This window comes from Lactuca saligna, chromosome 5 (genome assembly GCF_052625555.1).
Source record: "Lactuca saligna cultivar CGN05327 chromosome 5, ASM5262555v1, whole genome shotgun sequence".
NCBI lineage: Eukaryota > Viridiplantae > Streptophyta > Magnoliopsida > Asterales > Asteraceae > Lactuca > Lactuca saligna.
This window is the reverse complement of record NC_136421.1, coordinates 20,255,563-20,281,258: the sequence shown is the minus strand read 5'-3', so window position 1 is coordinate 20,281,258 and position 25,696 is coordinate 20,255,563.

Genomic DNA, 25,696 nt, shown 5'->3' with positions numbered 1-25,696 from the left:
AATATTGTTCAACCTGTGCCAACACCGACCACTTGCAACCCATACCCATAATATAACCCCTTTTAGTCCTTAACCATGTGCAACACCCGTACATGACCTAATATTGGTCAACCCATGCCAACACCCGACCACCTGCAACCTATACCCATATTATAACCCCTTTTGGTGCTAACCCATGCCCAACACCGGTACATGACCTAATATTTGTCAACCCATGCCAACACCCGACCACCTACAACATGTACCCATATTATAACCCCTTTTGGTCCTAACCCATGCCAAAAACTCGTACATGACCTAATATTGGTCAATCTATGCCAACAATCGACCACCTGCAACCCATACCCAAATTATAACCAATTTTGCTCCTGAACCATGCCAAACACCTATACGTGACCTAATATTGGTCAATCTGTGCCAACACCTAACAACCTGGAACCCATACCCATATTATAACCCTTTTTGGTTGTAACGCAGGCCCAACACCCATACATGGCCTAATATTTGTCAACCCATGCCAACACCCAACCACTTGCAACCCATACCCATATTATAACCCCTTTTGGTCTTATCCCATGCTCGCCACCCGTACATGACCGAATTTTGTTCAACCCATTCCAACACCCGACCACCTGCAACACATACCCATATTATAACATCTTTTGGTCCTAACCCATGCCCAAAACCCGTACATGACCTAATATTGGTCAACCCGTGCTAACACCCCGACCACCTGCAACCTATACCCATATTATAACCCGTTTTTGTCCTAACCCATGCCCAACACCCATACATGACCTAATATTGGTCAACCCGTTCCAACACCCTACCACCTGCAACCCATACCCATTTTATAACCACTTTTCGTCCAAACCCATGCCCAACACCCGTACATGACCTAATATTTGTCAACCCTTGCCAATAGCCGACTACCTGTAACCCATAACCATATTATAATCCCTTTGGGTCCTAACCCATGCCTAACACCCGTACATGAGGTAATATTGGTCAACCATTGCCAACACCCGACCACATGCAACCCATACCCATATTATAACCCCTTTTGGTCCTAGCCCATGCTCAACACCCGTACATTACCTAATATTGGTCAACCCATGCCAACAACAGAGCACCTGCAACCCATAACCATATTATAACCCATTTTGGTCCGAACCTATGCCCAACATGAGTACCTGACCTAATATTAGTCAACACGTGCAAACACACGACCTCCTGTAACCCATACCCATATTATATCCCCTTTTGATCCTTACCCATGCCCAACACCCGTACATGACCTAATATTGGTCAACCCGTGCCAACACCCGACCACCTGCAACCAATACCCATATTATAACCCCTATTGGTCCCAACCCATGCCCAACACCCATACATAACCTAATATTCATCAACTCATGCCAACACTCGACCAACTGTAACCCATACACAAAGTATAACTCCTTTTAGTCCTAACCTATGTCCAACACCCGTACATGACCTAATATTGGTTAACACGTGCCAACACCTGACCACCTGCAACATATACCCATAGTACAACCCCTTTTGCTCCTAACCGATGCCCAACACCCGTACATGACCAAGTATTGGTCAACCCGTGCCAACACCCGGCCACCATCAACACATACTCATATTATAACCCCTTTTGGTCCTAACCCATGCCCAACACCAATACATGACCTAATATTGGTCAACCAGTGCCAAAACCCGACCACATGCAACCCACACCCATATTATAACTCCTTTTGGACCTAGCCCATGCTCAACACCCGTACATTACCTAATATTGGTCAACCCGTGCCAACAGCAGACCACCTGCAACCCATAACCATATTATAACCCATTTTGGTCCTAACCAATCCCCAACACGCGTACCTAACCCAATATTAGTGAACCCGTGCAAACACCTAACCTCCTTCAACCTAAACCCATATTATATCCCCTTTTGATCCTAACGCATGCCTAACACTCATAAACGACCTAAAATTGGTCAACCCGTGCCACCACCCGGCCACCTGCAACTAATACCCATATTATAACCCCTTTTGGTCCTAACCCATGCCCAACACCCGTATATAACCTAATATTGGTCAACCCATGCCAACACCCGACCACCTGCAACCCATACCTAAAGTATAACCCCTTTTAGTCCTAACCTATGTCCAACACCCATACATGAACTAATATTGGTCACCACGTGCCAACAGTTGACCACCTACTACCTATACCAAGAGTATAACCCCTTTTGCTCCTAAGCCATGCCCAACACCCGTACATGACCAAATATTGGTCAACCCGTGCCAACACCCGACCACCTGCAACATACACCCATATTATAACCCTTTTGGTCCTAACCCATGCCTGAAACCCATACATGACCTGATATTGGTCAATCCGTGCCAACACCCCGACCACCTGCAAGCCATACCCATATTATAACCCCTTTTGCTCGTAACCCAAGCCTAATACCCAAAGATGACCTAATATTGGTCAACTAATGCCAACACCCAGACCACCAACAACCCATACCCATATTATAACTCCTTTTGGTCCTAATCTATGCCCAACCCCGTACACGACCTAATACTGGTCAACCCATGCCACACCCGATCACCTGCAACCCATACCCATATTATAACCCATTTGGGTCCTAACCCGTGCTTAACACCCGTACATTAGCTAATATTTGTCAACCCGTGCCAACACCCGACCACATGAAACCCGTACCCATATTATAACCCATTTTTGTCCGAACCCTTGCTCAACACCCGTACATGAACTAATATTGGTCAACTAGTGCCAACAGCAGACCACCTGCAACCCACAACCATATTATAACCCCTTTTGGTCCTAACCTGTGCCTGACACGCGTACCTGACCTAATATTAGTCAACCCATGCCAACACACAAACACCTGCAACCCATGCCCATATTATATCCCCTTTTGGTCCTAACCCATGTCCAGCACCCTTACACGGACTAATATTGGTCAACCCTTACCAACACGCGACCACCTGCAACCTATACCTATATTATAACCCCTTTTAGTCTTAACCCACGCCCAACACCCGTACATGACCTAATATTGGTCAACCCATGCCAACACCCGACCACCTGCAACCCATACCCATATTATAACCTCTTTTGGTCCTAACCGATGTCCAACACCCGTACATGACCTAATATTGATCAACCTGTGCCAACACCCGACCACCTGCAACACATACCCATATTATAACCCCTTTTGGTCCTAACCCATGCCCAAAACCCATACATGACCTAATATTGGTCAACCTGTGTCAACACCCGACCACCTGCAACCCATACCCATATTATAACCCATCTCGGTCCTAACCCATGCCCAACACCCGTACATGACCTAATATTGTTCAACCCGTGTCAACACCCGACCACCTGCAACACATACCCATATTATATCCCTTTTTGGTCCTAACACATGCCCAACACCCGTACATGACCTAATATTGGTCAACCCATGCCAACACCCGACCACCTGCAACCCATTCCCATATTATAACCCCTTGTGGTCCTAACCCATGCCCAACACCCGTACACGACCTAATATTGGTCAACCTGTGCCAACCCCCGACCACCTGCAACCAATACCCATATTATAACCCCTTTTGGTCCCAACCCATGCCAAACACCCGTACATAACCTAATATTGGTTAACCCATGCAAACAACCGATCACCTACAACCCATACCTATAGTATAACCCCTTTTAGTCCTAACCCATTCCCAGCACCCATACATGACCTAATATTGGTCAACCCATGCCAACACCTGACCGCCTGCTACCCATACCCATAATATAACCCCTTTTGGTCCTAACCTATGCCCAACACCCGTACATGACCTAATACTGGTCAACCCGTACGAACACCCGACCACCTGGAACACATACCCATATTATAACCCCTTTTGGTCCTAACCCATGCCATACACCCGTACATGACCTAATATTGGTCAACCCGTGCCAAAACCCGACCACCTACAACCCATACCTATATTATAGCCCTTTTTGTCCTAACCCATCCCCAACACCCGTACATGACCTAATATTAGTCAACCTGTGCCAACACCCGACCACCTGCCACACATACCCATATTATAACCCTTTTGGTCCTATACCATGCCCAAAACCCGTATACGACCTAATATTGGTCAACCCATGCCAAAACCCGACCACATGCAATCGATACCCATATTATAACCCCTTTTGGTCCTAACTCGTGCCAACACCCGACCTAATATTAGTGAACCCATGCCAACACCCGACGTAATATTGGTCAACATGGGCCAACACCCGACCACCTACAACCCATACTCGTATTATAACACCTTTTGGTCCTAACATGTGCCCAATACTCGTACATGACCAAATATTGGTCAACCCATACGAACACCCGACCACCTGTAACCCATACCCATATTATAATCCATTTGGTCAACCCATGCCAGCACCCGACCACATGCAACCCATACCCATATTAAAACCCCTTTTGGTCCTAGCCCATGTTTACCACCAGTACATTACAAAATATTGGTCAACCCATGCTAACAGCAGACCACCTGGAACCCATAACCATATTATAACCCATTTGGTCCTAACCCATACCCAACACGCGTACCTGACCTAATATTAGTCAACTCGTGTAAACACCCGACCTCCTGCAACCCATACCCATATTATATCCCCTTTCGATCCTAACCTATGCCCAACACCCGTACACAACCTAATATTGCTCAACCCGTGCCAACACCCGACCAACTGGAACACATACCTATATTATAACCCCTTTTGGTCCTAACCCATGCCATACACCCGTACATGACCTAATATTGCTCAACCCGTGCCAACACCCGACCACCTGCAACCCATACCTACATTATAGCGCCTTTTTGTGCTAACCCATCCCCAACACCCGTACATGACCTAATATTGGTCAACCCGTGCCAACAACCGACAACCTGTAACACATACCCATATTATAACCCCTTTTGGTCCTAACATATGCCCAAAACCCGTACACGACCTAATATTTGTTAACCCATACAAACACCCGACCACCTGCAACTCATACACATATTATAACCCCTTTTGGTCCTAACCCACGGCAACACCCGACCTAATATTGGTCAAACCATGCCAACACCCGACCTAATATTGGTCAACTTGTGCCAACACCTAACCACCTGCAACCCATACACTTATTATAACCCCTTTTTGTCCTAACCTATGCCCAACACCCGTACGTGACTAAATATTGGTCAACCCATGCGAACACCCGAGAACCTGTAACGAATACCCATATTATAATACATTTGGGTCCTAACCCACACTCAACACCCATACATTACCTAATATTGGTCAACCCGTGCCAACAACAGACCACATTCAACCCATACCCATATTATAACCCTTTTTGGTCCTAGCCCAGGCTCAACACCAGTACATTACCAAATATTGGTCAACCTGTGCCAACAGTAGACCACCTGCAACCCATAACAATATTATATCCCATTGGTCCTAACCGATGCCCAACACACGTACCTGACCTAATATTAGTCATCCCTTGCAAACACCCGACCTCCTGCAACCCATACCCATATTATATCCCCTTTTGATCCTAACCCATGCCCAACTCCCGTACACAACCTAATATTGGTCAACCCGTGCGAACACCCGACCACCTGCAACCCTTATCCATAGTATAACCCCTTTTAGTCCTAACCCATGCCCAACACCCGTACATGACCTAATATTGGTCAACCCATGCCAACACCCGTCCATATGCAACCCATACCCATAGAATATACCCGTTTTGGTCCTAACCCATGCCCAACACGAGTACATGACCTAATACTAGTCAACCTGTGCAAACACCCGAGCTCCTGCAACCCATACCCATATTATATCCCCTTTTGGTCCTAACCCATACCCAACACCCGTACATGACCTAATATTGGTTAACCTGTTCCAAGACCTGACCACCTGCAACCAATACCCATATCATAACCCCTTTTGGTCCTAACCCATGCCGAACATCCGTACATAACCTAATATTGGTCAACTCGTGCCAACACCTGACCACCTGTAACCCATACCCATAGTATAACCCTTTTTAGTCATAACCCATGCCCAACACCCATACATGACCTAATATTGCTCAACCCGTGCCAACACCTGACCACCTGGAACCCATACCCATAATATAACCCCTTTTGATCGTAACCCATGCCCAACACCCATACATGACCTAATATTGGTCAACCCGTGCCAACACACGACCACCTACAACCCATACCGATATTATAACTCCTTTTGTTCATAACCCATGACCAACACTCATACATGACCTAATATTGGTCAACCCATGCCAACACCCGACCACCTGCAACCCATGCCCATATTATAACCCCTTTTGGTCGTAACCCATGCCCAACACTTGTACATGACATAATATTGGTCAACCTGTGCCAATACCCAACCACATGCAACCCATACCCATTTATAACCCGTTTTTGGTCCTAGCCCATGCTCGACACCTGTACGTTACCTAATGTTGGTCAAGCCGTGCCAACAGGAGACCACCTTCAACCCATAACCATATTATAACCCACTTTGGTCCTAACCCATGGCCAACAAGCGTACCTGACCTAATATTAGTCAACCTGAGCAAACACCCAACCTCCTGCAAACCATACCCATATTATATTCCTTTTGATCCTAACCCATGCCCAACACCCGTACTCGACCTAATATTGGTCAACCCGTGCCAACACCCGACCACCTGCAACACATACCCATAGTATCACCCTTTTTAGTCCTAACCCATGCCCAACATCGATACATGACCTAATATTGGTCAACCCGTGCCAACAGTAGACCACCTACAACTTATAACCATATTATAACCCACTTTGGTCCTAACCCATGCCCAACACGCATACCTAACCTAATACTAGTCAACCTGAGCAAACACCCGACCTCCTCCAACCCATACCCATAGTATAACCCCTTTTGATCCTAACCCATGCTCAATACCTATACTTGACCTAATATTGGTCAACCCATGCCAACACCCGACCACCTACAACCCATTCCCATATTATAATCCATTTGGGTCCTAGCACATTCCTCACAACCGTACATGAGCTAATATTGGTCAACCCATGCCAACACCCGACCACATGCAACCCATACCCATATTATAACCCCTTTTGGTCCTAGCCCATACTCAACACCCGTACATTACCTAATATTGGTCAACCTGTGCCAACAGTAGACCACCTGCATCCCATAACCATATTATAACCCATTCTGGTCCTAACCCAAGCCCAACATGCGTACCTGAACTAACATTAGTCAACCAGTGCAAACACACGACCTCCTGCAACCCATACCCATATTATATCCCCTTTTGATCCTAACTCATGCCCAACACCTGTACACGACCTAATATTGGTGAACCCATGCCAACACCGGACCACCTGCAACCAATACCCATATTATATCTCCTTTTAATCCTAACCCACGCCCAACGCCTATACATAACCTAATATTGGTGAAACCGTGCCAACACCCGACCACCTGCGACCCATACCCATAGTATAACCCCTTTTAGTGCTAACGCATACCCAACACTAGTACATGACCTAATATTTGTCAACTCGTGCAACACCCGACCACATGCAACCCATCCCAATAGTATAACCCCTTTTGGTCCTAACCCATTCCCAACACCCGTACATGACCTAATATTGGACAACCCGTGCCAACAACCTGCAACCCATAACCATATTATAACCCATTTTGGTCCTAACCCATGCCCAACACGCGTAACTGACCTAATACTAGTTAACCCTTGCAAATACCTGACCTCCTGCAAGCCATACTCATATAATATCCCTTTTTGGTCCTAACCTATGCCCAACACCCGTACATGACCTAATATTGGTCAACCCATGCCAACACCCGACCACCTACAACTAATACCCATATTATAACCCCTTTTGATCCTAACCCATGCTCAACACCCGTACATAACCTAATATTGGTCAACCCATACCAACACCCGACCACCTGCAACCCATACCCATAGTATAACCCTTTTTAGTCCTAACCCAACCCCAACACGCGTACCTGACCTAATATTAGTCAACCTATGCCAAAACCCGACCTCCTGCAACCCATACTCATATTATATCCCCTTTTGATCCTAACCCATGCCCAACACCTGTACACGACCTAATATTGGTCAAACTGCGCCAACACCCAACCATCTACAACCAATACCTATATTATAACCACTTTTGGTCGTTACCCATGCCCAACACCCGTACATAACCTAATATTTTTCAACTCGTGCCAACATAAGACCACTTGCAACCCATAACAATATTATAAACCATTTTCGTCCAAACCTATGCCCAATACGCGTACTTGACCTAACACTAGTCAACCCTTGCCAACAACCAACCTCCTGCAACCCATACCCATATTATATCCCTTTTTGTTGCCAACCCATGCCCAACACCCGTACACGACCTAATATTGGTCAACCCGTGCCAACACCCGACCACCTGCATCCAATACACATATTATAGCCCCTTTTAGTCCTAACCCATGCTTAACACCCGTACATGACCTAACATTGGTCAACCCATGCCATCACCCGACCTCCTGCAACCCATACCCATATTATAACCCCATTTGGTCCTAACCCATGCCCAACACCCGTACATGAGCAGATTTTGGTCAACTCGTGCCAACACCCTACCACATGCAACCCATACCCACATTATAACCCCTTTTGGTCCTAGCCCGTGCTAAAAACCCGTACATGACCTAATATTGGTCAACCCATGCCAATAGCAGACCACCTGCAACCCATAACCATATTATAACCCATTTTGGTCTTAACCCATGCCCAACTCGCGTACCTGACCTAATACTAGTCAACCCGTGCAAACACCCGACCTCCTACAATCCACACCCATATTATATCCCCTTTTGGTCGTAACCCAAACCTAACACCCGTACATGTCCTAATATTGGTCAACACTTGCAAACACCCGACCACCTACAAACCAATACCCATATTATAACCCCTTTCGTCCTAACTCCTGCCCAACACCCGTACATGACCTAATATTGGTCAACATGTGCCAACACCCGACCACCTGCAACCCATACCCATAGTATAACCCCTTTTAGTCCTAACCAACACCCAACACCCGTCCATGACCTAATATTGGTCAACCCATGCGAACACCCGACCACCTACATCCCGTACCCATATTATAACCCATTTAGGTCCAAACCCATGTGCAACACCCGTACATGACCTAATATTGGTCAACCCATGCCAACACCTGCCCACCTACAACCCATACCCGTATTATAATCGCTTTGGGCCCTAACCCATGCCTTGCACCCGTACATGAGCCAACAACAGACCACCTGCAACCCATAACCATATTATAACCCATTTTGTACCTAACCCATGCCCAATACGCGTACCTGACCTAATATTAGTCAACTCATGCATACACCCAACCTCCTGCAACCCATACCGATAATATATCCCCTTTAGATCCTAACCCATGCCCAACACCCGTACACGACCTAATATTGGTCAACCTGTGCCAACACCTGACCACCTGCAACCAATACCCATATTATAACCCCTTTTGGTCCTTACCCATTCCCAACGCCCGTACATAACCTAATATTGGTCAACCCGTGCCAACACCCAATCACTTGCAACCCATACCCATAGTATAACCCCTTTAAGTCCTAACCCATGCCCATCACCCATACGCGACCTAATATTGGTCAACCCGTGCCAACACCTGACCACCTACTAACTGTACCCATAATATAACCCCTTTTTGTCCTAACCCATCCCCAACACCCGTACATGACCTAATATTAATTAACATGTGCCAACACCCGACCACCTGCAACCCTTCCCCGTATTATAACCCCTTTAGGTCCTAACCCATGCCCAACACCCGTACATGACCAAATATTGGTTAACCCATGCCAACACCCGACCACCTGGTAACCCATACCCATATTATACTCCATTGGGTCCTAACCCATGCCTAACACACATACATGAGGTAATATTGGTCAACCCGTGCCAACACCCAACCACATGCAACCTATACCCATACTATAACCCCTTTTGGTCCTAGCCCACGCTCCACTCCAGTACATTACCAAATACTCATCAACCCATGCCAACAGCAGACGACCTGCAACCCATAATCATATTATAACCCATTTTGGTCCTAACACATGCCCTACACACGTACCAGACCTAATATTAGTCAACCCGTGCAAACACCCAACCTCCTGCAACCCATATCCATATTATCTCCCCTGTTGATCCTAACCCATGCCCAACACTCGTACACAACCTAATATTGGTCAACCCGTGGCAACAACCCGACCACCTGCAACCAATACCCATATTATAACCCCTTTAGGTCCTAACCCATGCCCAACACCCGTACATAACCTAATGTTGGTCAACCCGTGCCAACACCCGACCACCTGCAACCCTTACCTATAGTATAACCCCTTTTAGTCCTAACCCATGCCCAACACCCGTACATGACCTAATGTTGGTCAACCCATTCCAACAGCAGACCACTTGCAACTCATAACCAGATTATAACCCACTTTTGTCCTAATCCATGCCCAACACGCTTACCTGACCTAATACTACTCAACCTGAGCAAACACCCAACCTCCTGCAACCCATACCCACAGTATAACCCCATTTGGTCCTAACCCATGCCCAACACCTGTAATTGACCTAATATTGGTCAACCCGTGCCAACACTCGACCACCTACAATCCATACCCATATTATAACCCATTTTGTTCTGAACCCATGCCCAACACCTGTACATGACCTAATATTTGTCAACCCGTGCCAACAGCAGACCACCTGCAACCCATAACCATATTATAACCCACTTTGGTCCTAACCCTTTCCCAACACGCGTACCTGACCTAATACTAGTCAACCTGAGCAAACAACCGACCTCCTGCAACCCATACCCATATTATATCCCCTTTTGATCCTAACCCATTCCCAACACCCGTACACGACCTAATATTGGTCAACCCATGCCAACAACCGACCAACTGCAACCAATAGCCGTATTATAACCCCTTTTGGTCCTAACCCATGCCCAACACCCGTACATAACCAAATATTTGTCAACCCGTGCCAACACCCGACCACCTGCAATCCATAGCCATAGTATAAACCTTTTCATTCCTAACCCATGCCCAACATCGATACATGACCTAATATTGGTCAACCCATGCCAACAACATATCACTTGCAACTCATAATCATATTATAACCCACTTTGGTCCTAATCCATGCCCAACACGAGTACCTGACCTAATACTAGTCAACCTGAGCAAACACCCGACCTCCTGCAACCCATACCCATAGTATAACCCCTTTTGGTCCTAACCCATGCCGAACACCTGTACTTGACCTAATGTTGGTCAACCCATGCCAACACCCGACCACCTACAACCCATACCGACAATATAACCCCTTTTGGTCCGAACCCATGCCCAACACAAGTAGATAACCTAATATTGGTCAACCCGTGCCTACACCCGACCACCTGCAACCCATAACCATAGTATAACCCCTTTTACTCCTATCCCACGCCAAACACCCTTACATGACCTAATATTGGTCAACCCATGCCAACACCCGACCACCTCCAACCCATACCCACGTTATAACCCCTTTTGGTCCTAACCGATGCCCAACACCCGTACATGACCTAATATTGATCAACCTGTGCCGACACCCGACCACCTGCAACTCATACCCATATTATAACCCATTTTGGTCCTAACCAATGCCCAAAACCCATAGATGACCTAATACTGGTCAACCTGTGCCAACACCCGACCACCTGCAACCAATACCCGTATTATAACCCATTTCGGTCCTAACCCATGCACAACACCCGTACGTGACCTAATATTAGTCAACCCGTGCCAACACCCGACCACCTGCAACAAATACCCATATTATATCCCTTTTTGCTCCTAACACATGCCCAACACCCGCACATGACCTAATATTGGTCGACCCGTGCCAACATCCGACCACCTGCAACACATACCTATATTATAACCCATTTTTGTTCTAACCCATGCCCAACACCCGTACATGACCTAATACTGGTCAACCTGTGCCAACTCCTGACCACATGAAACCCATACCCATATTATAACCCCTTTTATCCTAGCCCATGCTCAACACCCGTACACGACCTAATATTGGTCAACGTGTGCCAACAGCAGACCACCTACAACCCAAAACCACATTATAACCCATTTTGGTCGTAACCCATGCCTATTATGCGTACCTGAACTAATATTAGTCAACCCATGCATACACCCGACCTTCTGCAACCCATACCCATATTTTATCCCCTTTTGATGCTAACCCATGCCCAACACCCGTACATGACCTAATATTGGTCAACCCGTGCCAACACCCGACCACCTGCAACCAATACCCATATTATAAACCCTTTTTGTCCTAACCCTTGCCCAACACCCGTACATAACCCAATATTGGTCAACCCATGCCAACAACCGATCATCTACAACCCATACCCATAGTATAACCTCTTTTAGTCCTAAGCCATTCCCATCACCCGTCCATGACCTAATATTGGTCAACCCGTGCCAACACATGACCACCTGCTACCCATACCCATAATATAACCCCTTTTGGTCCTAACCTATGCCCAACACCCATACATTACCTAATATTGGTCAACCCGTGCCAACATCCGACCACCTGGAACACATACCCATATTATAACCCCTTTTGGTCCTAACCCATGCCATACACCCGTACATGACCTAATATTGGTCAACCCGTGCCAACACCCGACCACCTGCAACCCATACCTATATTATAGGCCCTTTTTATCCTAACCCATCCCCAACACCTTTACATTACCTAATATTGGTCAACCCATGCCAACACCCGACCACCTGCAACACATACCCATATTATAACCCTTTTTGGTCCTAACCCATGCCCAAACCCGTACACGACCTAATATAGGTTAACCCATGCCAACACCCGACCACCTGCAACAGATACCCATATTATAACCCCTTTTGGTCCTAACCCATGCCACCACTCGACCCAATATTGGTCAACCCGTGCCAACACCCGACCTAATATTGGTCAACCTGTGCCAACACTCGAGCACCTACAACCCATACCCGTATATTAACCCCTTTTGGTCCTAACCTGTGCCCAACACACGTACATGACCAAATATTGGTCAACGCATGCCAACACCCGACCAAATGTAACCCATACCCATATTATAATCCATTTGGGTCCTAACCCATGCCTAACAACCGTACATGAGCTAAAATTTGGTTAACCCGTGCCAAAACCCGACCACATGCAACCCATACCCATATTATAACCCCTTTTGGTAATAGCCCATGCCTAACACCAGTACATTACCAAATATTGGTCAACCCGTGCCAACAGCAGACCAACAGCATCCTATAACCATATAATAACCCATTTTGGCTGTAACCCATGCCCAACACGCGTACCTGACATGATATTAGTCAACCCTTGCAAACACTTGACCTCCTGCAACCCATACCCATATTATATCCCCTTTTGATCCTAACCCATGCCCAACACCTGTACATAACCTAATATTGGTCAACCCGTGCCAACAACCGACCACCTGCAACCCTTATGCATAGTATAACCCCTTTTAGTCCTAACCCATGCCCAACACCCGAACATGACCTAATATTGGTCAACCCGTGCCAACACCCATCCATATGCAACCCATACCCATAGTATATACCCCTTTTGGTCCTAACCCATGCCCAACACCCGTACATGACCTAATATTGGTTAACCCATGCCAATAGTAGACCACATGCAACCCATAACCATATTATAACCCATTTTGGTCCTAACCCATGCCCAACACGCGTACATAACCTAATACTAGTCAACCTGTGCAAACACCCGACCTCCTGCAACCCATACCCATATTATATCCCCTTTTGGTCCTAACCCATGCCCGACACCAGTACATGACCTAATATTGGTCAACCCGTGCCAAGACCCGACCACCTGCAATCAGTACCCATATTATAACCCCTTTTGGTCCTAACCCATGTCGAACACCCGTACATAACCTAATATTGGTCAACCCGTGCCAACACCCGACCACCTGCAACCCATACCGATATTATAATTCCCTTTCTTCATAACCCATGACCAACACCCGTACATGACCTAATATTGGTCAACCCATGCCAACACCCGACCACCCGCAACCCATACCCATATTATAACCACTTTTGGTCCTAACCCATGCCGAACAACTGTGCATGACCTAATATTGGTCAACCCGTGCCAACAGTAGACCACCTGCAACCAATAGCCATATTATAACCCCTTTTGGTCCTAACCCATGCCCAACACCCGTACATAACCAAATATTGGTCAACCCGTGCCAACACCCGACTGCCTGCAACCCATACGCATAGTATAACCCTTTTTAGTCCTAACCCATGCCCAACATCGATACATGACCTAATATTGGTCAACCCATGCCAACAACAGACCACTTGCAACTCATAACCATATTATAACCCACTTTGGTCCTAATCTATGCCCAACACGCGTACCTGACCTAATACTAGTCAACCTGAGCAAACACCCAACCTCCTGCAATCCATACCCATAGTATAACCCCTTTTGGTCCTAACCCATGCCCAACACCTGTACTTGACCTAATATTGGTCAATGTGTGCCAATACTCGACCACCTACAACCCATACGCATATTATTACTGTTGGGCTTTGTAGATTGCGTCTTTTGGGCTCGACTGATTATGCTATTTTGTATTCCGGTTTGGGCCTGTCCAACCGTGAACCTTTTATGTTTTGTATATAAGTTTACGCTTGAATGCATATTAGGTTAAGGTTTTAGAGATCTGAGAATAGCGATACATCTAGACAACAACAGGTTTCTTTGATCGTTCTTGTAACCTTCCAATCCTCTACAGTTGATGTTCTTAATCGAGCTCTTCTGAGGATTTTGTTTAATCATTCGACACGTTTGATTCCATCTTGTCTTGTTCTTATTATTGTGTTTATATCGTCTTTGTTTACTTACTTGTTCAAGATCTAATCGATCTTTATAGATTAAAGGTTTGTTTAATCTCATCAATTGGTATCAGAGCGGGAGGCTGTGTAATTGATACACATCTTTTCTGTGAAAAAGATTTCCATTAGGGTTTTTCCGCAATCATCAATATTTATTGAGCCGTCATCTCTTTATTGACGTATCTTGATATTTATTATTTTGCCCTAATCTGCTTTATTACAAGTCTGATCTTTGAACAGGTTTTTACGATCATAATGGACGCGACACAATCAAACCTTATTAATATTTCCAACAGCATTGGTTCGACGACAAAGATTCCGATCTTATACACCCATGACTATGAAGTATGGGCACATCACTTCGAAGACTACGTTATTGGATCGGAGGATAATGGGTATCTCATTTGGGAAGCCATCACCAATGGATCATTTTTTCATTCTGCAACATCCAGAATCATCAAGACACAAAAAGAGTACAATGATCTGCTAAAGGACGTGAAAGATATTGCACAAGATGAAAAGGATAAGTTCCAGTGCAATATCAATGCATTAAGGTTGATCAGGTTCGCCCTTCAGTCTGATACATTCAAATTCGTTAGCTCATGCATGACGGCAAAGGATGTTTGGGATAGACTTCGCGAACTGTATTCTACAGACGAGGATCTTGAACATTCTATTCAAACTTTTCTCCTATCTGAGTTTGGAGAATTCAGGCAAGCGGTTGAAGAAACTGTGACCCAGACGTTCGATCGCTTCAATCATCTTCTCAGCAAGATGATCAAACACGATATTGAAAGGAAGCTTATCGAACAGAAGGTTACATTCCTGAATGGTCTGAGGTCTGAATGGAGAGCAGTGGTTTCCACAGTTAAAGCCCATGAGCAGTTTAAATCATATTCTTTGGCGAAACTGGTGGGTATTCTCAAGTCCCAAGAGAAGATTGTGCTGCAAGAAAAGAACGTCGTTTCCAATCTCGGTTCGTTGGCCCTCCTGTCAAAAAGTAAAGCTATTATGGAGGATGAAGACCTCAACCTGGAGGAATATGATCTCACATCAGAGGATTATGCCATGATGGTGTCCAATCCCAAGAGGTTCATAAAGAAGAGATTCCCCAGCAACAAAAACCGAAACTGGCAGGGGAGTTACAGCTCTGAAAAAGTGATTAATGAACCGAAAGCTGAGGAGCACAAGAAGGAACCGAAGGTGGATGGTGATTCTGGAGTAAGCTGTTTCTACTGTGGTGGGAAAAATCATTATGCTAAGGATTGTGTCCTTAAGAAAATGGCTGAAAAAGATGATGGGAATGACGAGGAAGCCGTGTTGCAGAAAAGACTGGATGAGTTGAGAAAGAAGAAGTCTACTGCTAACCCTCCTATTAATGCTCTTATTGTGCAGGGTTCGGTTCAAGGTGATGAGTTCGGTAGCACGGAAGTTTGGTCTAACGACTCAGAAGACGAGGAAGTGAGGCAGCCTACCCATGGAAAGGCCTACATGTCTAGGGAAGAAAACAGTGGTGGAAGATGCTTCATGGTAACTGACGTATCTCATATGATGGGATACAACACCGATGGAGGCAGTGATGGACCGAAGTCAAAGGAGGACATATGCTTTACGGCCAAACCGCTCAGCCAGCAGTTCAATGAGCTCGATGAACTGATAAAGAAGGTACAATCTGTTTTTATTTCAAGCAAAGTACCATCATCCTCTTATGAGAAAGAACTAAAAAACGTCAATACAAGAATTTCTCATCTAGATAGTAGCTTAACTCAAACTCGAGTCACAAATTCTAACCTAACTGATCAATTGAGCAGGGCGGCGTCGAAGAGTGAGGAGCGGAGAATGTGGATAGAGTTAAAGGAGTCAGAATTACTCAAAGTTAAAGATGAAAACATTTATTTGCAAAGAGACAATTTAAAATTGTTAAAACAACGAAATGTTTTTTGTTTAATTGCTAAACGTCTGTATTCTAATATTACTCAGCTTCATTGGGATTGTGAAATAGGCTAAAAGATCCACCGCATGATCTTGCCCTTCCTAGAGTTTAAGGAAGATGAAATCGATGCCGAAGCCTATAATTGTGAGAGTGTGATATCGTCTGATGATGTCAATCCAACCTAGATGTATGGACTGGACAAAATTAAGTCCTTCATTAAATCCAAAGACCACAAGAACATGCTTAAAAATCTTTTGGATGAAAATCACAGACTTAAACTGAGAACCGAAACCATGCAAAAATTTGACTCTTTAAATGCCAACGTAAGCTCAGAAAACAAAATTGATGTTGAAAATGAATCTGAGCTTAACGAGGACGATAACATGAGCGAAATTTCTGTAGAGGACACGGTTGACTGCTCAGAATTTATTAAAACCGAACCTGAAAATCACAAGAATCTAATTTCTGAAAATTCAGTGGAGTTCGCTCGGTTGTCCCATCAAAAGTCCCCAAAATTAGTTGAGAAAGCTGTTGTGTATCAAAAGGTCAGGACCACTCCAAATCAAGTATACAAGGTAACAGGAGTAACCGGACATCAAACAGCTGAACTTGTAGCCATTGTAAACGAAGACAATGCTGATGGCTGTGATGAGTACTTCTGGGAAGCTCCAATTGATAATGCAGACGAAACCATTGGTTTATCTGAAAGAACTTCCTGGAAGAGCAAAGGAAGATACATACCTGAACCCTTGAATAAGCCGAACAACTTCGATGAGCCGAGCACCAGTGGTACAAAAGATATTCCTCAGAAGAATGATCACTCGGCAAAAGAAGACATTCCCTCGGCTCCTTCGGCTCAAAGTAAAGCTCCTGCAGTTCAAAAGGAACCAGCCAAGGAGTCACCAAAAACGAAAGAAAATGTTCATCATCAACCTTCTCAGATGAGGAATAGGAAGATAGAAAGGAACAATAGATACAGGAAGAACCTTTCTGAAAGGAAACAATTCTGGCATTCCCAGAATGCATATTTCTCTCATCAAGACAAGAATCTGAAGTATGAAAACAATCCTGTAGGAAAGCTTGAAAGTCACAAAAACCGAAAGCCAAGGTTCGGTTCACAAGAAGATATCAACCGAAATCCAAGGTTCGGTTCACAAGAAGATATCAACCGAAGGCAAAAGTTCGGCTCTGAAAAGGACTTCAACCGAAACCAAAGGTTCTGTTCCAAAGACAGTTCCAACCGAACGCAAAGGTTCGGTTCTGAAGTCAAAAGAGAACAAAACTCTAAGGTCACTCCCTCCAATGATCAAAAGCAAAAGGGTCACCTAGAGTCTCCAGACCGGAACTTCTCTCAATCCAAACCCTCTCGTTCAAATTCTTCTTGTTCTTCTAATTCTTCTTCTCGTTCTTCTAATTCTTCTACTCCCACCGATTCGTCTCCGTCTTACTCTGAAGCTGAGCAAAAGTGGAAGAAAAAGGTCAATGAATCCAAACCAGAGTCCAAACCTAACTCACCCAATCCTAACAAAATAAAAGTTTTTACCATTAAAAAGAAAGATGAAACAACTCTTATAAAACGAACTTATCTTGTTGATGTCTCTCTTATTGTTCCCGTTCCCATGCAAAGCTCACGTGGACCCAAGAAACTTTGGGTTCCTAAATCTGTCTAATTTTTGCAGGTTATAAGTGACGAGCAGTTCGACGAAGAATGGTACATCGATAGTGGCTGCTCACGTCACATGACAGGGAGGAAAGAGGAGCTTAGGGAATACAGATCTCTTGCAAATGGTGGCAACGTCAAGTTTGGAAATAATTCTTTCGGCACCATAAAGGGATACGGGATGATAACAAATGGGGACTTTACTATAAGGAAGGTGGCTTATGTGGAAGGACTCCAACACAACCTAATTAGTGTATCTCAGCTTGTTGGAGGTACAGGTCTCAAAGTCTCGTTCGATGATGAAGGTTCTGAAATCATAGAGAAAAAGTCAAAGAAAGTGATTCTCAAGTCAGAGCGAAAGGGTGAAATGTTTCCCTTAAACCTTAAACCCATCAAAGGAAACCCAGCTATATGCTTGTTGTCAAAAGCTCAATCTGACGAAAGCTGGTTGTGGCACCGAAGATTATCTCATCTTAATTTTAAAGATATCAACCGTCTTGTTACTGGAGGTCATGTTAGGGGCCTTCCATTGCTCAAGTTCGACAGGGATCATCTATGCGCTGCATGCGAAATGGGGAAGCAGAGTTGTCAAAGTCATCCATCTATAATCAACACAAAAGTTGTTGAACCACTCGAATTACTTCATATTGATTTGTGTGGTCCTTCATCTATCGAAAGCATCGGTGGTAGCAAGTATATTCTTGTTATCGTTGATGATTTTTCACGATTTACATGGGTGTTCTTTCTAAAGCTCAAATCTGAAGCGAATCAAAAGCTGAAAGTGTTTATCAAGCAAATTGAAGTACAGCTCAAGAAGGTTGTTCGCAACATCAGAAGCGACAATGGTCTCGAATTCAAGAACAGGGAGTTTGAAGAGTTTCTTGCAGAAAAGGGAATTAGTCACAATTTCTCAGCTCCCTACACACCGCAACAGAACGGAATAGTCGAAAGACGAAACCGATCTTTGTGTGAAGATGCCCGAACTATGCTAAGTTTCGCTTCCTTACCTCTTTATTTTTGGGCTGACGCTATTTCGGCTGCTTGTTTTACACAGAACAGGTCATATCTCAACAAGAGGTTCACGCTCACTCCATATGAGATACTGAACAACAGAAAGCTAAATGTGAAATTTTTCCATGTGTTCGGCTCAAGGTGTTTCATCTTTAATTCTAAAGAACAACGCAACAAGTTTGATGTCAAAGCCGACGAGGGAATATTTCTGGGTTACTCGCTCACATCCAAGGCATACAGGGTCCTAAACAAGCGTTCGAGAAAGATTGAAGAGACATACTATGTGACCTTTGATGACAACTATGTCAAGAAGCTACAGGCTAAAGAAGATATCACTGGGGAAATCTTTCCTCTAAATGGCCAGGTTACAGTCTCGGTCGCCAACTTATTCGAGACTTTCATGGACCTCTTTGACAAACCAAAGAATGCTTCACTCTCTGAAGCAGGTGCAGCAGACAACAAAGTTGATCACATGAAGCAGATTGTCGAAGATGCTGCAAGAAGAATGCACGAAGAAACATCAACCTCTAACGACTCTCCTTCCAACAACGCTCAAGTCGAGGGGGAGCCAAGCGCTCAAGTCCAGGGGGAGCCAAATTCTACAATTTCAACCGAAGAGGCCTCAACACCAGGAAGCTCAGAACCACAAGAACCACCTGAACCTTATGTCTTCCAAAGCTCATCAACTGAGGGGGGCCATAATGATATGACACTCGGTTACGATAGCCAATCTGAGCTAGACGAAATAATTAATGCTGAACTAGACCTAACCTTTGATCTAAATTACCCTCCTCTTATCAAATGGACCAGAGATCATCCTGTCTCTCAAGTAGTTGGAGATGTCTCTGAAAAGGTTTTGACCCGATCACAACTGAAGGCAAAACAGACTTCCTTATTTTCAAAGGTTGAGTTTTGCATGTTCAACTCCTTCGTATCAAAAGTTGAAGCAAAGACAGTTAATACTGCCCTCGATCACTCTGATTGGGTTCAAGCAATGCAAGACGAGCTGAACGAATTTGAAAGGAACAAAGTCTGGCGCCTAATTCCAACTCCTCCTGATGCTTCGGTTGTTGGTCTCAAATGGGTATTTAGGAACAAAATGGACAAGGAAGGTAATGTTATACGGAACAAGGCTCGTCTGGTGGTAAAGGGATACTGTCAGGAGGAAGGGATAGACTATGAAGAGACTTTCGCTCCAGTAGCTCGGCTAGAATCTGTTAGAATATTTCTGGCTTATGCTGCTCACAAGAACTTTGAGGTTTTCCAAATGGACGTCAAGTGTGCATTTCTCAATGGAGAACTCGAAGAAACGGTGTACGTGGAGCAACCTCCTGGGTTCGTGAATGAAAGGCATCCAAATCATTGCTATATTCTGGATAAAGCTATGTACGGCCTTAAGCAAGCTCCGAGAGCCTGGTATGAAACGCATACAAAATTTTTAAAGATGTCTAAATTCAAACAAGGTTCGGTTGACCCAAGCTTCTTTCGCAAAAAGGAAGGTAACCACTGTAACATCCGTAAAATACAACCAATTTAAATTTTTCAAAACAACCCGATTTTCATTAAAAAGTTTACAAAAAGGTTTTCAATACAAGTCATTAGAGTATTCCCAGAATCACATTGCTACAAAATCATGAAGAGCGGTACGATCGCACCTTCGCCTTGCCACAGTCTCCTGAAGAACCTGAAAAACATTAAACCACAACTGTAAGCCCGAAAGCTTAGTGAGATACCCCCAAAATACCAACCATGCAGACGCCCTTCCAGGCTGCGACCTTCCGGTCCAAAACATATAAAACATACATAACATAACAGAACATAGAACAGCCATGCATATCGGGTCTACTGTGTGACTGGTCCGCCGTATCGGGCCTTCAGTCCAACGGATCCATCCTCCAGGTCTAGTCATGTCCTTCGAGTCTACAGTGGGGTTGGTCCGCCCGCATCGGGCCTTCAACCCACCTGGTCCACTCTCTGAGTCTACAGTGTGACTGGTACGCCCGCATCGGGCCTTCAGTCGGCCTGGTCCACTCTCCGAGCCTCGGCACGTCTGGTCCGCCCTCGTGGGGCCTACAGCCTATCCGGACCGCTCGCTGGGCCTTCGGAACAACCGGTCCGCCCTGGGTATCTTGGCCTACAGCACAAAGCAGGACCCGCCTCAACCCATCTCCAGTCCAAACAACCATGTGCACAAAACATACATTCATATAACAGTCATAGTCAACAAACCGAGCAAGCAGATCACATAGCATATCATTACCCTAACCGGGTTGCCGACCTAACCGGTCACTAGCATAGCATCACTCTGTATATCGAGAAAACTGACCTTAGCAATGCCTCCTAGCATGTACCATCCTAGCTACTAGGATACAGACACATCAAAACAATAACATAATAACCATAACCGAATCTCAATACAATAAAGGGCCGACCTTGGTGCCTTAGACGCTGTTGATATAGTGAGGATAACTCACCTCGAAGCTGTCGGCTGAAAAGATAAGATCCCGCTGCTCCGAACACTGACACGAACTCCTCCACTAAACATCAAACATACAACTCAATAAATACCCTTAATTACCAAAATACCCCTGGAAGACAACTGATCAACCACGGACAAGTCAAAGTCAACCCCTGACTGACCCTACTCGCCGAGTCAACCCGATGACTCACCGAGTCCATATGCTCAGAACTTCCTTCAATCAGCGACCTAACTCGCCGAGTCACCCCAAGACTCGTCGAGTCCAACAACTCTGAGTCCACTCGTACCCAACTCACCGAGTCATCCCTTGACTCACCGATTCATCGACTCAACCAGACATATTGGGACTTCCTCGACAAGACTTGCCGAGTCCAAATGGACTCGTCGAGTCCAAGGCCATCTTCAACCTACTCGCCGAGTTGTTCTTCCAACTCGTCGAGTCCCAGGCCATCTTCAAGCAACTCATCGAGTCCACCCATGTGACTCGTCGAGTACCACCGGTCTGAATCCCTACAGAAGCATCTCAGGCCATGCAATTGATCTAAAACATAGATCCAACCTCCTACAATCCAACCATCACGTAAAGTGGCAAACTTTACGTGAATCTAACGAGATTTAAGCCATATTCACCTTAAAACCAAGGTTTGGGACAGGGTGACTTCACTAAGCACACAAACACAGGAACTTTAATGCACTCTAGGCCTTCAATATTCCAGATCTGAGGTAGCAACCTCAGATCTATCCTCCAAACTCCAAAACATTCCAAGACATACTCCCCACAAACCCCAAAATGATGAAACTAGGAATGCACAGCCTAAGGACGAAGATATTACCTCCAAAAGATGCCTCAATAGCAGCCAAACTCGAATCCAAGCAAAGCCCTTTGATCCAAGCCACTTCTCCTTCAAGATCTCTTCAAACAACACCTCTCCAAGCTCTAATTTGCTCTACAAATGATTTCTCCACGAATTTAGGGTTTCTGGAACTCAAGGGGGGAATAAGTGAGGCTGTGGAGGGGTATAATGCTCTTTATATAGGGCTCAACCCCGAAAATTAGGGTTTTCTCCATACAGCACCTACTCGCCGAGTCCATCCTAGGGACTCGCCAAGTAGGCCACTTGACACGCGACCATGACCGCGACCTGACTCGCCGAGTCCAAATGGACTCGCCGAGTCATCCTCTAAAACTTACTCTTTTAGCCCTTCAACTCTACTCTTACGATTCCGGGATGTTACAATTCTCCCCCACTTAAATTAGGCTTCGTCCTCGAAGCCTTCGGCATCTCATCTTCAAATTATTTCCCACGACGCACCACTTGACCTTGACCGAACCAAGTCCCTCAAGGTACAACCATAGAACCAGAAGCTCACTTTCTCCTTCCATACGGTGTCCCCACCACCTACTCAAACCGGGCACCAACTGTACCTTCCGATAACCACGCTCAACAACCGAGAATTACCCATGATGCCTTATTGCTCAAATCCTCATCTTTCACTTGACTCATATGGCTATAAAGCCACGAACCATTGGATTCCCGATCCGAATTCCACTCTATCCATCCCATGCCGACCGAAAGACCCATTCCTCCATTTCGGAGCAACTCCCCCGAGTTCTCCTCTCGCAATCACACACACATGCTGATCTAGCTCTAGCACCCTCAGGTGTGGATAACCTGATATACTGATGATATCCTCAAACATCCTTCCAGGATGAACCACTGATACATACTCAGAACCCTGATCAGAATCTCACTGAGAGTCCAAGACTCTTTCTCTGTATCCCTTCTGAATCCCTCTCCCTGGCTCTATGTCGCGGTATTCCCTTCGCGCCCAGAGCAACATATCAAGTCGAATGAGCTTTTATTCTACCGCCGCAACACGCTACTCAAGGAGCATCGACAGACCACTCCAATCATAACTCTACACTGCCGCTTTCACTTCCGTGAATTCGCACTCCCTTTTGGGATTTCGTTCCTCCCTCTTTCCTTACCAAGGAAACCGCTTGTCCGCCCAGTCACCATGGCAGGCACTATGGTGCTCATCCCACGCTACACTACGTGTTTAAAGCGTACTCAACATCCATGCATCACCACTACTCTGACTCTCATCACAGGGACCCTCAAGCCCATGCACTACCTTCACTGCTCAAGATCACTACCCGGGGCCAGACCTCCCAATGTAATCCCACTACAATATACGCAACCCATAACCTCGAACTGATCCAACAATACTCGCAGAGTCTTTAGCATGACTGGACCGCCTCCTCGGGCCTTCAGCCAATCTGGACCACTCTCAGAATCTTCAGCAAATTTGACTGGACCGTCCTCCGAGCCTTCGGTCTGACTGGTACGCCTACCGGCCTTCAGTCTATCCGGACCGCTCAACTAGCATTCATCACTCCGAACCATCCCTTCGGGAAATCCTCCCGTGCATACCGTTCTAGCCCTCTAGGGGTTCCGAACTCTATCTCCATCATACATACTCGATCCCGGCCTGCTCCCATGCATTCCTCAATCAACTGCTCTAGGTCTGTATTCCGCCCCGCACGCCTGTTACTAACCCACACAAGCCTGCTCTCGACTGATAGAAATACCGCTGAATTTCCCCAAGAAGCTAAACAACCTCTCAGGCCCAACGATCATCGGGAGAATTTCCAATTCTCCCCCACTTAAGACACTGACAGTTAGTCACAGGTCGCCATCACCGATCTCCCCAAGCAACCTTGCAGGAATCAACACATGCACTCACCTGACAGTTAGTCACAGGTCGCCATCCTCACCAGTATCTCCTCATATTCCCAAATCACCCTCCCCACCTAAATCTCCCCAAATTACCAAATCACCTTCTCCTCCTAATTCCCCAAAACTTCCAACCCCAACCCAATCACCTAAACAAAAGGTCACACTTTCTGTTCCAATATCTATCCCCCAAACCACAATAGAACCTAATATTCCCTTCTCTATTTCTCAACCTTCATCCTCTATCTCCACGCCCATTATCACCGACTCTGTTACCATCACCACTTCCCAACCACCAGTAACGGTCAATGTATCTGATACGGGGGCTGCTACTGTGGTTGAAACCTCGGTCATCAACCTTCCCTCATCTCCTTCTCCATCCTCCAACTCCGGTGCTACCTTAGGGGGTGATGATGAAGACTTGGATTCCATCTATTATAGCCCCTACCGGATTCCTACAGACACCGATGCAGATACCCCTGTGTCAAATCAGCAGCTTCAGGAAATTCACGCCAAACTTGACAGTCTGCTAGCTGACAGTAAAGCTTATGGGGGTGCTGTGCTGAAAGCTTTCATAGAGTCTGCGATCCAGACTTACACTG